Source organism: Cannabis sativa, chromosome 9 (genome assembly GCF_029168945.1).
Source record: "Cannabis sativa cultivar Pink pepper isolate KNU-18-1 chromosome 9, ASM2916894v1, whole genome shotgun sequence".
NCBI lineage: Eukaryota > Viridiplantae > Streptophyta > Magnoliopsida > Rosales > Cannabaceae > Cannabis > Cannabis sativa.
The window spans coordinates 18,582,549-18,598,533 of NC_083609.1; the positions used below are offsets into that span (position 1 = coordinate 18,582,549).

General features: G+C 29.2%; 1 long non-coding RNA gene across 1 annotated transcript; it reads right to left on the bottom strand.

Moving 5' to 3' along the window:
- Nucleotides 1–14,311: 14,311 nt before the first annotated feature.
- On the bottom strand, nt 14,312–15,664 carry LOC133030930 (uncharacterized). The gene is made up of 2 exons (XR_009684462.1): nt 15,263–15,664; nt 14,312–14,470 (listed from the first exon to the last, which is right to left on the bottom strand). It is a non-coding gene; the product is annotated as an uncharacterized LOC133030930 (long non-coding RNA).
- Nucleotides 15,665–15,985: the final 321 nt, after the last annotated feature.

The following is a 15,985-nucleotide window of genomic DNA, read 5'->3' on the forward strand; positions in this document are numbered from 1 at the left end:
ACCACACGCCTAACTTTTTTTTTACAGTTCTATTATAATTGATTTTTCTAAGAGCACAGTTATAACTACTTTTGCCTAAAGTGATATTTCATCTTTTGAATAGTTTACCTATAACATGGCTTACTTTGGTAAAATAGTAATTAAAACCATTAGTGGCAAAGGGAGAAATAGTTTATTTTATTACTGATCTATTTGGTTCAAATCAAGAGGGAAAAGGGAAGTTACATAAGGGAATCGGTTGAGAAAGACAATAATAAGAGTTGAAAACCTCAACTATGTCGAGGCAAGAGTTTGAAATTGTACACAATCTATACAAATAGTCATAAAGTAGGCTCCCTCACGACTAATCAAATTGAGCAATTCCATACGCATGCCATTACCATACAAATGACCATACATTAGAAAATGTATTTCTACACAAAGCAAAAAAGAAAAAATTATTTAAGTAATGACCCAATTAGAAAACTGAGCATCAATTGTGAAAATAGACAAAAAGAAAGTTAGAAAGATAATTGTTGGGGTCTTTTAATGGAAGAGTTGAAATAGTGATCATTGTCAATGTCATGTGGAAGAGAAACCAAACATGGGTTTACTTATTGAAATTCTATTTTGTATACAAATTTTTTAGGAACACTTTTGTTTTGGCTGAGTCGTTCTAGAAAGTGGGAGCATGCATGCTTTTCCATTACTACAATACAATGATTCGAAAGGAAAATGATGTATAGTATTTTCAATAATATAGAATTATTTGCTTTTTGGAGTATACAAGTAGCTGTAATAATGCCCATTACAGAACTAAAACCAAAACCACTTAATTACAAGTTTGCTTTATGCATGGAATTTCAAAGTTTGTAGCTGACACTTCATTATGCTGTATTGCTAGGCCAGCCATACTTTGTTTTCTATATCCCAATTTATTATTATTGTTGTTGTTATTTGTTATTATTATTAGTTTTAAAGGAAACGATTTTATTTGCTTTTGTCTCTTACCCATTAAAAAAATTGGAATATTGCTAGATTATATAATATTTTGGATATGATATTTTCCTGATCTTCATAAAATAATTGTACATTGAGTTATTGGATGACTAAGACTAATACCGTATAGATATTACTAATATAATATTTACTGGAATAGAAATAAAACGATACATTGTCGCATTATTCAATGCATCTTTACATGATTCCCCAAATAAAACAAACAAACAAATAATATAATATTTAACTTCTCTTACCTATATAAGTCATGATGTATTCCATACAATTACCATATATTTTCTTCTTATTAGTTATGAAATTAAAACAAAGATATGAGTGCTCAAACTTATTATATTGATTCTGAAAAGAAAATCTTTTGTTATTGATTAATGCGGAATCTCAATCTACATTTTTGATATTGATATTGTCTGACATAATAATTGTGAGCTATTTTTTCTTATCAATTTATTGTTATTTAATTTAAATAGATAATGCTGAGTGAAGTTAGTGATGCTATTACTTTAGTTGTTATTATCGGTAATTAATTATCTAATTTCTTATATTTTAATTTAATAATTATTAATATAGTAAAACATCACCTCTTAATAATTATGAAAATTACTAGTGTCTAATATCAATGCACATAAGTAAAGCTATATTAATTGGATGATCTACTCCTACATTTGTCTACTCCTAAATCTGTCTCGCACCACCTTAGAAATTGAGTCCTAGATTCTTAAAGACTATAACTCTCATGAGTTAGTTAACTAAGCAAAAATACCCAACTGAAAATATAGAGTAATTTAATGATTGGAAAACTAGCTTACTATTGTGAGGTGCATTTCATTATATAGTCATACGACACTTACAGAGAAAGGTATAGAGTACCCATACAGGTCATACACGTAGCAAAAGGAATATTATACTAAATACAAGCAATAACAAGTCACGTTAGCTTAGTGATGAGGGAGGAATGAGAAAAAAGAGAGGTCATAGGTTCGAACCCAAGACCTTTAAGCTACAAGTTATTAATTGATTGTAAAATACCATTACGCTATACTCAAACAAAAAAAAAAAATACAAGCAATAACAAAAATTTGTTATGACAAAAAAATGATTAGGAAATTTGTCTTGAGATCCTCTCATTTAATCATGCTTTGCTCTGCCACGTCACCAGTGAATTCTAATTCTCTAACACCACCCCTCAAACGATATGGTGACTGAGTCACATTGAGTTTGTCCACCAGAAAATGAAAATTTCTTGGTGTAAGATCCTTTGTGAGACAATCTACAATTTGATCATGAGAAGGGACATATTTGATCTTGAATTTCTTCTCTATAACTTTGTCTCTCACATGATGCACATCAAGTTCTATGTACTTTACTCTGGTATGGTAAATTGGATTTGAAGCCAGTGCACTCGCACTTAAGTTATCACATCAGATAACAGTCATTGATGAGAAATTGAACTTTAATTCATTGAGAAGTTCTTGTAACTAAGACAGTTCTACTGCAAGTTGAGCTAATGCTCTATATTCAGATTTTGTGCTCGATCTAGCAACAACAATTTATTTCTTTGCAACTGACTTGCGATCATTAAGACAACACGCCCAATTAGCATCTGAAAAACCAATAAGTGTTAAGTTATCACTAGGAGGTATATGAATACCATGATACAAGGTCCCTTTAAGATATTTGAGAATTCTCTTAGCTGCTCCCCAATGAACATTTGTTGGTTTCTTGAGAAATTGATTGAGCTTGTTGACAACAAACAAAATGTCAAGTCTTGTGTGACAGGTATTGTAAAGCTCTCATTACACTTTTATATGTGGTTAGTTGAGTCAGGAGTTTTCCATCTGTAAAGGAAAATGGCTTTTCCGTTGTCATGGGAGTGACACTCAGTTTTGTATTCTCCATTTGCACTTTTTGCATGACTTAGTAATGTATTTACCTTGTGAGAGATATATTCCTGTGTTATCCTTGAAGACCTCTATATCAAGGAAATAATGAAGTGGCATGAGATCTTTTAAGGAGAAACTTTTGTTTAATTTGGTAATGAATTTGTCTAGTTCACCCGAGTTATTACCTGTCACAACTATATCATCTACATAAATTAGTGCTATTATAACAAACTTAGCTTGTTTGAAAATAAAGAATGAGGGGTCAGCTCTTGAGTTCTCAAAACCACATTGAATAAGTGTTGTTTTCAATTGGTCATACCAGGCCTGAGGGACCTGTTTTAGGCCATAAATATATTTTTGTAACTTATAAACATAGTTTGGGTGTTGAGTATTTTAAAACCGGGAGGTTGAGACATAAACACATCTTTATTAAGAACTCTATTTAAAAATGCATTGTTAATGTCGACCTGCCTGACCTCTCAATCATAAGCCACATCTAAAGTTAGCACAACCCGAACAGTAACACCCTTTACCACAGGACTAAAGGTTTCACCAAAGTCAAGGGCAAGTCTTTAATGAAAACCTTTTGCTACCAAACAAGCTTTAAACCTTTGAAAGCTTCCATCGACATTGAATTTCTCTTTAAAGATCTACTTACACCCAACCACATTGTAAGCTTCAGACCTAGGAACTAAGACCCAGATATCATTCTTTTTTAAGGCCATAAACTTATTTGTCATGGCTCGATTCCACCCCTCATGTTGAAGGGCAATGTCAACCAATATATCCTCACCCTCAACAGGGGGAGGTTGCAATCTTTGGTTATCTGAGTTGTTGGGCTGATTAGGCTGGTTTGGCTCGTTCCCTTGTCACTTCACATACTATCTAAAATATCCACGCGAGATCAAGCTCTCTATCTCGTCTTTTAGTTGCCGACACTCTTCGGTTGTATGCCATATGTCTTTATGAAATCGACAAAATTTTGTTGAATCTAGTTTATGTCTCGCATGTCTCATTGGTTCAGGCTTGCGGAATGTAACCTTGTGCTCATTTACGAGAAAAATGTTTTCACGAATTTTATTTAACTCGGTGTACACGGTATAAATCAGAACATATTTGTCGTGCTTTTTCTGTTTCTTCTTATTCTTAGATGATTCTCTCGAGTCATCTTTTCTTTTAGTGTTTGAACCACTTGGATTATCAGCTTTTGTCGAGACGGTACTTACTGTAGCAGTACTTGTGTTGGGTTTATTTCCCGAGCCAGTCTTCAACAACTTCATCTCATTCCTTGCTTCTTCTTTACGCACAAACACTTACGCTCTTTCGTTGAATTCATTAATGTTTCTTACTGGGCGACCCTGTAAGTCGTCCCACAACTCGCCTCCAGCTGTTGAGAGGTCAGTTGTGATCCCTGCTTGAAGAGCCGTAAGTTGAATACTATCATTCAAATTTCTAACTTTTGTAGCTGCAGTGCTGAAGCGACTCAGGTAAGCCTTAAGTGACTCACCTGGTTGCTGCTTTATGTTAGTTACGGATGATGCTTCAGGTCGCCTATCTCTGGCAGCTTTTTATTGTTTCTTAAAGTCCTTGAACAGTTGTTCCCAAGAAGTTATCGAATGGTGAGTGAATTTATCGAACCAGCTACTCGCTGCCCCAGTCAATGATGTTGGGAATAAAATGCATCGCAAATTATTCGAGACGTTGCTGGCTCGCATTATGGTATTGAAGTTATGTGAGCGACTGGGTCCATAGTCCCATCATACTGCGAGACGTGTGGATTTTTGAATCCCTAAGGGAATTTAGAATTCATAATATCAGGATGAAATGGCTTGATTTCCTTATCCGAGTCATAGCCAGGTAACTTCCCATGCTCCCCATCTTGGTATTTTCTAAACTTATCCTCAAACTCAATGATTCGCATTTGGATGGGGTCCATTTGTCCCTGGTTAGCATTAAGTTGATGGCGTAAGTCAGGTGTATTCTAATTTAGTCGCTCGCGAAGGTCAAGTTGTCTTCGATTCAAATGCTCACAAAGATCAGGTTGTCTTCGTTCATAATTGCTCACAGATCTCGTATCTGAGTAACTCTCAGATTGATAACTTCTCGTATTGCTCATGCTTTCTTGATCAGCATAACATTGAGGTCTGCTTCCTTCTCGCATTTTCCTTCCTAATTGACTGTGCCCGCGAGACCTCGAGTGTGCCTTGTCTTGTACTGACCTTCTCCTTCGGAAGAGGTTAGATACACGTCCTCTATTTAGGTACGTGTATACATCTTCTCTCTCGGATCGAGAAGGACATTGGGGGTGTCTCGGTGGTAGCCCACTTGTCCTAGGTTGAGTCCTAGGATTTCTCTCGTTATTACGAGGGATTTCCTGTTCCCTAGTTTGGGGTTGCCTTGTGTCCTCATTCCTGCGAGAGGCCTCTGGTACATCATTACACTCATTCCCTTGATTTGTTAATTCTTAGGATCTTTGAGGAACTTCTCGATGTTGTTCGTGGTTATTTTGTTGTTCATCCACTAGAACATCCCTAGTACCCCCAGGTTGCTCCTCCTGAGTGTTTTGGGGATTTCCTTGATTTACTTCCTGTCTCCTGGTTCTGGAACCCCAAGGTCTGCCTCGTGGTCTTCTTACCCCAGAATCAGGTTGATTCCGTGTATTAGTTCCTTGAGTCGCCCTAGTCGCTGCAACCTTTCTTTCTAACTCAGTGTTTCATTGGTTAGACTCGGCTAAGCATTGCCGGAGTTGTCGATTTTCTAATTCCACTAACGGTACATACCTAGTTGGATCATAAGCATCCTCATGTCTAGGTACATATCCTGCAGAAGTATTAGTTTCTTCATTCTTTCCTTCTGGGTTTTGATTATCACCACCATAATTTCTTCTTGAACGTGTTTTTCCAGAAGTATGGGGTCTTTGAGAACCCATTGGCTCTTTCCCAGGGCGATGTGTAGTTTCCTCATGATAATTTCCATCGTTTTGATTATGATCAACCATGGATAAATTTCTATTTGTAAGGAGGGATTTTTCTGAGTTTTATTACTTAGGCTCTCAATGAAAGCACCAAATTGTTAACGCAGATTTTCATTAACCAAAAATAGTTAGCCTTTACATAATAAATATATCACAGAAATAATAAGAAATAATAAATGTATAAATGACACCACATATTTTTACGTAGTTTTGCAGTTAAATCTGCATACTTTACGAGTCTATCTTATTTAAGATATTTTCTGAATACCAGTTACAATTGATCATATCTCCTTTTTCTCTCTAAGATTCTATGTTCACTTTTTCTGTGGAATCTGTCCCTATTTATAGGAATATAGGTTGGAAATTATTTACATGAATTTATTTGAAATGTAACCGTTCATGAAACGTGGACAATTCTCACGTTTCATTTAAATACATGTGGGATAATACAAAATAACTTCTTAACTGCTTTTTCTTCTTATCCTTATAGATGGTTAATGCTGATTTGGACAATTTTATCTCGCTTATCTACGAGTTGTTATCCTTGCCTCGTCAACTTTCTTTAGAATAGTGAGGTTGTTGTCTCGCTATTCGTAACCCGAGGTTGCTTTGCATAACTGTATTCACTCCTTTGAATAAATGAATTATCTTCTTGGGCTTGTGTACTCCGAGGCAAGTATGTGTCTCTTCAATATGAGTTTTAATAGTCTTCTATCCTTGTCTCGCTTAAGACTATATAGTCAGTGAGTTATGAATATTTTTTATTAATCATTTATTAACGAGTTATTCTTTTTCTGCATTAAATGATATAATTACATTATATTAGGTGGTTCATATTCTACTGCAAGACATGTGTCACTCTCTGAAGTGTAGCCGAATTTTGAGTATAACAAAAAGTATACCTTTAATTTATATTAGTTTGTCATACCCAATTTTCACAAAAAAATAAAGTAATAATAAATATGTATTATCATTCTCCCATGAGGGTCCATAAGACAATATTACACATTGAGGATATGAAGGTCAACTGAAGAAAATTTGCCCAAGAGACAAAAGATAAAACGAAGTACTATGTGCACAAAAGGGAAACATGCGAGTACTGACACTCCCAAGGTGTCAGTAGTCATCCTTTGAATTTATCTTTTGAACAAATCCGAGAAAGAGTTACTCATTCTGAAACTCTACTCTGAAAAGAAAATCCAATAAGGGGCTAAAATGCTTAACTTGTTGGGATTGCAAGAGTACACAGAACAAGATGCCATCACCAAATGCTAAGGGAAATAGTCATACACGACTCATGACACTTCCCTAGTGTCAACAGTTGCGTATTAAGGAAACCCCAAAGGGAATTGCCCTTCGAGTAAAATTACTCATGATGCACTAAGACTTGGAACCCTAAAGTCAAGATTGCACAAGAAAAAGAAAAAAATGGTGGTACACAACCCTTGACACTCCCCAAGTAGCATTAATCGCATAACATAGAGTACTAACACTCCCAAGGTGTCAATACTCGCCACGAAGAAGAATGAAGGGGTTTGGTGGTCAATGGTTCTTTCTAAAATCAATGGTCACACAACAAATGAGAAAAGTCCATTAAGGGGAAAAATTAGCTCACATGAATACTGACACTCTCTTGGTGGCAGTACTCATGTATAGGGGTGTTCATCTAATCCAATCCGCACTATTTTCCTCATAGTGCATTTGATCTACACTAAGTGCGGATTTCAATTTTTAGATTCAATCCAATCCGCACAATAGCTCAAATCCGATATCGGTTATTTTGGATTGGTTACTTTTTAATATTAAATTATTTAATATTTATGAAAAAAAATTGTTCTTCACATAACTAGCAACAAAATAAAACAAATTATAGTTATTTTATGTCTTCAACAACACATTAAAATAAATAAAATAATAAATAACAAATTCAAAAGAAAAAAAAATTGTATGTATAGAAATATTTAATTTTATTTTAAATTGTATGTAGAAAAAAAATTTTAAGAACAGAATACACATTTGATTTATTAAATTTTGAAATTTAAGTGTATTATATATGTATTAGACTTTTAAATTACTATTTTCTTTACATTAAAATGTAATTTGTATATATAATTTTTTATTTTTTTTTTATAAATATGTGTGGATTGGATTGGATCGGTTACTTTTATATGTCAATCAACATCCAATTCGCACAAGTACGGATTTTAAATTTTCCACTCCAATCTAATCCGCACAAGTGCAGATATCCGCACTTTGCTGATTGGATTGGATTGGATCGACTATTTTATGAACACCCCTACTCATGTAATTCAATGAAGAAGAGATTCTTGGGTGATTTTAAGTTCAAAACTCTAAGAGATGTCTGCTAACCTTCAAGGACTTGTTCAAGATAAATAAAGATGTCCAACAATGAAGATGTGCACGAGTACTGACACCTAATTAGTGTCAGATTGTCACTATTCACTCACCAACATGCCACATGAGTAGTGACACTCTCTCAGTTTCAATACTCGCCCATGGTGAGTTCTCTCCAAGGGGAGAGGCCCCTTCAACATATTCTAACTTATCTCTCGACGATGGAAGCTTCTAGAAGACTTTCAAAGATTATCTACTTCTAGGAATGAAAAAGATATTTATTTTTTATGTGATCTTTTATTATTATTAAATGTAAAGTGCAGAATAATTGTAATCAATCTCCCAGATTGTGAGGAATGGGTAGAAAACCTTACACCTATAGGCATATTATTTAGACCTAGAAAAGGGATCGACTCTTTGACTTTCATACCTTACACATTCTCCGATGACTCTCCTATTATCAAGAGAATCATCTTTTGACATCCCATTTCACATACTCATTGACAACGACATTGAGAAAAGTATTCTCCTCGCAATTTTTCAAAAATCCCTTGTCCTTACTCATCAGAATAGAGTTTGTTAGCGATTCTTAAGAAATCACTTACAAAGACACACTAAAGAGATATACATTAAGGATCTCGCCCGTTATAATCACTCAAACATATTCTTGAGAATACAATTCTAGTGTGTTTGAGCATTAATCAATAAAATAACAAGTGGACTAGTCAATTACTGCCACATCAAAGGGTGAACCACTATAAAAATATTGTGTCTGATTATATTTCTTATTTAAACACGTTTATTTTCAAAAATCATTTAGTTTGAGTCTAATCATTCTTTATATACAATTTTCTTAAATCAGTTGACGAAAAATTGCATCAACATAGTTTTTTTTTTAAATATTTTCTTTCTTGTCAAATTATTAAAAAAATATACATATTAAATAAAATTAAAATATATTTTAAATATTATGATAAAAAAGTAAAATAAAAAATTATGTAAAATTTTACTAGATAAAATTTTAAAAAAATTATACATAATTTAAAAATATATATATATATAAAATTTAATGTAATAAATTAAATTAACATTAAATAATGTAAAAAACATTAAAAAAGGTTAAGAGTTATTTTTTTAATTTTATTTTTTAATATTCAAGTATACTTATAATTTTGTAGAGTTTGTTGAGTACAAATAAAACTTTCTTTAACTTAATTATCAATATATATATAAATGAGAGATATGAGACGGTGACAATGACACTCTAAAATTACTCCAAAGTTATTTTTCTCTTCTCCCCTTAATTCTCTTATTTTCTTAATTATTTAGTGAAAAAATAATTAATTCTCTTATTGTTTTAATTTTTTATTAACTTCATAAATATTAATGGAAAATTCTACAATGCACCCCCTTAAAATGGATACATTGATGCACCCTTATCTATTTTAGCACCCGAAAATAATTTTTTAGTCAAATTTTTTCTCATGGTCATGTACGTATAGTTATTTAAGACATCCTGCAAAATTTTAAGAAATTTAGAAAAGTTTAACACGCCGAAAAATACGTTCAAACAGTGTGTTGCACGCGTGACTATTTTATTTTATACGCGTGTAAAATAGACTGTTTGAACATTATTTTCTATATTGTAAATTATTCTAAATTTTTCAAAATTTTGTAGGTTATCTTAAATAGTTATAACGTACATGAATATGAAAAAAAATTAGACTAAAAAATTTTTCTGGATGCCGAAACAAGTCAAGGGTGCATCAGTACACCCATTTTAAGGGGGTGCATTGTAAAATCACCCAATATTAATTAATATAAAATATAGGGAAATTCTATAATACACCCCCTTAAAAGAGGTATATCGATATATCTCTATCTGTTTTAGTATCCGAAATAATTTTTTAATCAAATTTTTTTTCATGGTCATGTAAATTATAGTTATTTAAGACATCCTGCAAAATTTTAAGAAATTCGAAAAAGTTTAACATGCTGAAAGTTGCGTTCAAGCAGTGTGTTGCACGCGTGACTATTTTATTTTATACGCGTGTAAAATAGACTGTTTGAATATTATTTTCTATACTGTAAATTATTCCGAATCTCTCAAAATTTTGTAGGATATCTTAAATAGCTATAACGTACATGGATATAAAAAAAAAAATAGACTAAAATTTTTTTTTTAGATGTCGAAACAAGTAGAGGGTGCATCAGTACATCTCTTTTAAGAGGGTGCATTGTAGAATCACCCTAAAATATATACCTCTATTTATTTCTTCACATTAATTAAATATCAAGTTTTTTTAAAATTTGGTTTAGATTAATCTAATTTTACTACATTATACTTTTCGCTTTCATGACCTATTAATTCATTGTGGCTACTCTAAATTTTTCACATTTTCACTATACTTATTCTAGCTTTATTAAGAACTAGGCAATATAGCGGTGCGAATAATTTAATTTTTTTTTAATATTATAATAAATAGTTACATAAAGAAAAATTTTAATATACAGTAAAATTATAAATATATTATCTTATTTCACATTATTATTAATAATTTTATTTATTAAAAACTAAATGCCTAATTTTATTAATTATTATTTAGAATTATTTATTAAGAAGTTTAAAATTTATTATATGTAGTATTTTAAATTACTTTGTTAAAAAAAATATTTTTTATAAAAATAAGTAAATAGGGTGGTGTAGAAAAAAATTACGGTGTTCCCCATAATGCATTATTTTTATATTTCGATCATTCAAAACTATTGTTATTATTGTATCTCACTTGTTGTCTAATTGTATCTCAGTTATATTTATCACCGTATCTCACCCGTTGTCATCACTGTATCTCATCCCTTGTCATTACCGTAGTTCACTTATAGTCGTCACTATTATATTTTCTAAATCTATATCTTAATCTTAGATTTTATCTCGAATTTTTTATATTTTTAGACATTGGAGAAACTTCATTAGTTTGTTCTGTTATTATTAATTAAAATGTTTTCAAAAAGTGATTAAAAAGAAATATATATATATATATATATATATACATATAAAAGTGATATTTTAGTTATAAAAAATGCTAAAAGGCAACCCTCCTTGATATCATACCACTATTAGTATAATTAAGTAGCAGGTCACATATAATTTAAAAAAATAAGATTTAAGAAATATCGCTAAGCAATCGTAGGGTGACATTTATAAAAGGTATTGAGCATCATTGGTGCCCAATTGCAATGCTCTTTAGTTATAATTATGTGATAATTGACATTAAAATTATCATTTCAAAAAAAGACGTAAAGTAGACTTTTGTTAAAAATTAATTAATATTTTTTAATAAAAAATTTAGACGTAGTAAAAAACAATTGAAATATTATTTTAAGTATCACGTACAACCGATTCTTTTATTATTATTATTATTATAGAGTTATTATTTTTATATTATTACTATTATTATCATATTTTTTTTTTAAAAAAAAAAAAAAGCCAAAAGCGTTAAGGTATATATATTGATTGATATTTTATGTATGTATATAAACGAAATTTATGATTAATTATATTTCATTTAAGTTTTAATATTTTTTTGGAATTTATTTTTTATTTTTTAATTTTTCTTTTAAACTTTTTATATTTTTATAAAAAAATTATTAAGTAATAGTAAAATATTAATTTGTAGAATTATGTTTTATGTTTTTATAGAAAAAGTATTAAAATAATAGTAAAATATTAATTTGTAGATTTGTGCTTTTTTAATAGAAAAATTATTAAAATAATAGTAAAATATCAATTTGTAGATTTATGCTTTAATAAAATATTAAAATTGACAGAATTAAAGAGAGAATTTTTGGAGTGATTTTAGAATATCATGTTGTCACCACCTCATACTTCTCTTTTATATATATAGTGATTTTATTTTCTTATTTTCAAGAATCATTTGAATTTAAATTTGGTTAGATATTTAATTAAAATAATTATTTTATTAATATTTTTTCCCTTATGTTTTGTTACCTTATTACATAACACCATTTAATTAATATGTATTTTATTAACTTCGTTTATGAATCATTCAAATCTTTATTTGTAAACCATGAATAGAAATTGTATCGTAGTTATTATGTATGTTTCTTAAATTCACTTTAGAAAATTAGTAGAGCTATTAGCTATAACTGCAAAATAAATAAATAAATAAAAGTCTATACAAAATACATGTATATCTAAGTATAATTTTAATTAAAATTTATACTTTTACTTATTTAAATTAATAGTCGTATATAATATTTTTAAAATAATTAGTCTTATTACTTAAAAAATTATGATTATGTATAGGTTGATAAATTAAGTTATAATTCTTAACCATATGTAAAACTAAGTTATTCTTTAAAATTTCAGTATATTATAATAAACTATAATTCTAAATTGATGTTTTCATAATTTTAATATTTTAAAATTATTTAAAATATCAAAAATTAATTTTAAATTTAAAACCAATATTTTTTTTAAGAAAAAATACATATAATTAAACAAGAATATATAAAAACATGTGCAAAACAATTTTTTTTAAAAAAAATAGAATAATTATATACATTTATATAGCTAAGTGACTAAATTAATATATTTATATTTATATATAACGTACTAAGTAATTTTAAATTAGTTTATTACAATTAATTGATTAATTATTTAATTTTAAATAACTAATTTAAATTAATTATAGCTAAAATTTATTATTTTATTAATGCAAAGTTAAATTTTAAAAAAAATTAATTTTAGGCTAATGAATTAAATATTAATTTACTATTTATAATGAATTGTGTATTATGTGTATTTATATATTTTAAATTTGATAGTGCAACAAAATGATATGTATATATTAAATATTTTTAGTTAACTCAAGTTTCTAATTTAGAAAAGGTATTAAGAAAATAAGTGAAGGCTCAGTAGAGTCTAAGCCTAAATTAAAGGAAAAAGGGCTCAATTAAGGTTAGAGTTAGTTTTATGTTTTAAAAAAAAAAAGATCGACATACTTGTATTTGATGATATATAATTAGAAAATTATTAAGTAAGCAATACTAATTATTAAACACATTAAGTAATAAGTTTGTATTTTTTTTTTTTTGATGGTATATGATTAAGAAACTAATATTATAGTCGTTTTTAGATATTTAAAATGTGTGTAAAGAAAATGTTTGAAATTCGGAATAAAATTTAAGATTGAGATTGAGATTTCGGAAGAACAATAATAGCGACTACACATGAGTTACGGTAATAACAATAGATGAGATGACCATGTGTGAGATACGGTAATGACAACGAGTGAGATACGGTAAGACAATGAGATAACGAGTGAGATACGGTGATGACAATATTTCAAGTTTTTCCTACACCATCCTATTTATTTATTTTATGATAATATTTTTTTTAACAAAGTAATTTAAAATTCTATATATATACATTGGGGTGCACTTTTAATGGATATTATCCATGAATGAGTATTTAATTATTGACCATTAGATTTGATCAAATGAATGATATTTCTAGTTATTCATAATTTTTTTAAAATTAATATTTTTTATTTTCACCTTTTACCTGATGACATGGCAGTCATCTTATTTTTTAAATTCTATTCTTTGTATTCCCTTATCATTTCTAAATAATTATAAAATAATTAAAGAAAATATTAATTTATAATAATTGTTTTGATTAATTTGAACACTTTAATTTATTATTCAATCTAAAAGCTCAATTTCTTAAAAGTAAAAAGCTCAACAAAGCCAAGTTAGAACAATTTCAAATACAAAAACAATGAAAATTTTCTCCGTTTTCCACTTTATGGGCTATGAAATCTTAACCAAAATTTTTATTATATCCCTAAACTCAAAAGTCAAGCACCCACAAGTGAAATGAACACAGAAAATTGATTACAAGAGAAATGACATAAAGTAACAGTTCGAACATAGAAAAGACTATTAACTAAAAATCATATTTCTCAAATATTATTCAAAAAGCTGATTCAACCGTTAATTGGACCCAAATGCAATAAAAAAAAAAAAAATTTAAAACACAAAGTCCAATGGATAGGAAGGGAGGAAATAAGAATAAAAAAAGGGAATTTTACAAAAATACTGTTTTTGGACCAAAACTTTACAATTATACTGGGACACGGCAAAAATAACATTTTTACTGCCCCAGCCCAATTTCATTACTTTTGTACTGCCCAAGCCCAACAGCATAACATTTATACTGTGTGTGTGGGGAAACAACCTTCTTCGTGTGTGGGGAGACGCCGGAGACGGAAATCACCAAGAAAAAACCATTAAAACCGGCAAGAATAAACAAAAGCAGTAAAATCGACGTCAATAAATAATCATGGCAAAACAACAGTAAAACAACACTAAAACAATCAAACAAAACAAAAGAAAAAAATGATTAAAAAAAACAAACAATCTGCTGCACAACCTCAACACCAGATGCAAAATCAACTATATTTGCAAGTCTATTCCTAGAAAATTATAAAAAAAAAAACTACTAAAACAACACTGAAACAACACAAAAACAAATGAAGCAAATATAACTACTTAGAAAAATATAAAAGAAACACACACCTCAAAACTCTCTTGTGAGTGAGCTCGTCAAATATATTTATAGGAGAACCAAAAGAAAAAAACCACAAAAATAGCCAAAGAGAACGAAGAAGAAATGTATTTATAGCCTCCATCTTCCACCCTCACAGACATAACCATCACAACAACACGAGAACACCCAGAAAATACCTATTAATTCAAATAAATAAATCATGAAAAACAACAGTAAAACAATACTAAAACAAAAAAAAACAATAAAAAAAAATGATCAAAAATTAACTATGTTGTGCACATCCTCAATACTAAATGCACTATATTTGCAAGAAAAGTTCTAGAAAATTAGAACAAAAAAAAACCACACTAAATCTTATATTTTAAAAAAAAAAAACATAACTAAGAACTTCAAAAAATTAAAAAAAAAAAAAAAGAAGAAAAGAAAAGAAGATGAAGAAGAAGAACTAAGAACTATCACCTTCATGGTCTTCCTTCCCCTCATCATCTCAGCCATGAATTATCTCATCATCTCAGCCGGTGTTCTAAGTTTCTTTCTTTTCCTTCAATATAAATTTTTTTTTTTGAATGGTTCCTTCAATATAATTAAGTATATATAATAGTAGAGTTAGACATCATATATATATGTTGATAGGAGAGGAGATGTACGTGGCAAGCATGCATGAATGTTATGATGTTATAACATATTAATTTTCAAATTTTAAATGCAAACAAAAAAACTATAAAAATGATTAAAATGCTTGTCACTTTTGTCACATCCCACATCCAATCAACTTTTCTAATAAAACAAAAAACTTTAAATATTGATGTGAGAAAATCTTATAGAGATATGTACACAAAAAAGTCTATATTGTTGATTCAAAAAAAAAAAAAAAAAAGTTGGCAGTAGAAAAAAAAAAAAAAAAACAGTACAAAAGTTATTTTTGGAGTGTAACAGTATAAAAGAAAAAAAATGGGAAAACACAGTAAACTGTGTAAATTTCCCTAAAAAAATGCAAATAAAATTAAATAATAATAATGCATAAACCCAAAAAAGAAAGAACAAACCTTTTAACCTAGAATAGATCTTTAATATTGTATTATACATTTTAATATTAATGTAAAGATAATATAATAATTTAAGTAAAATAAATTAATTTTTAAAAATAATTTCTCAAAATCATCGTTCTATATAATTAAAAAA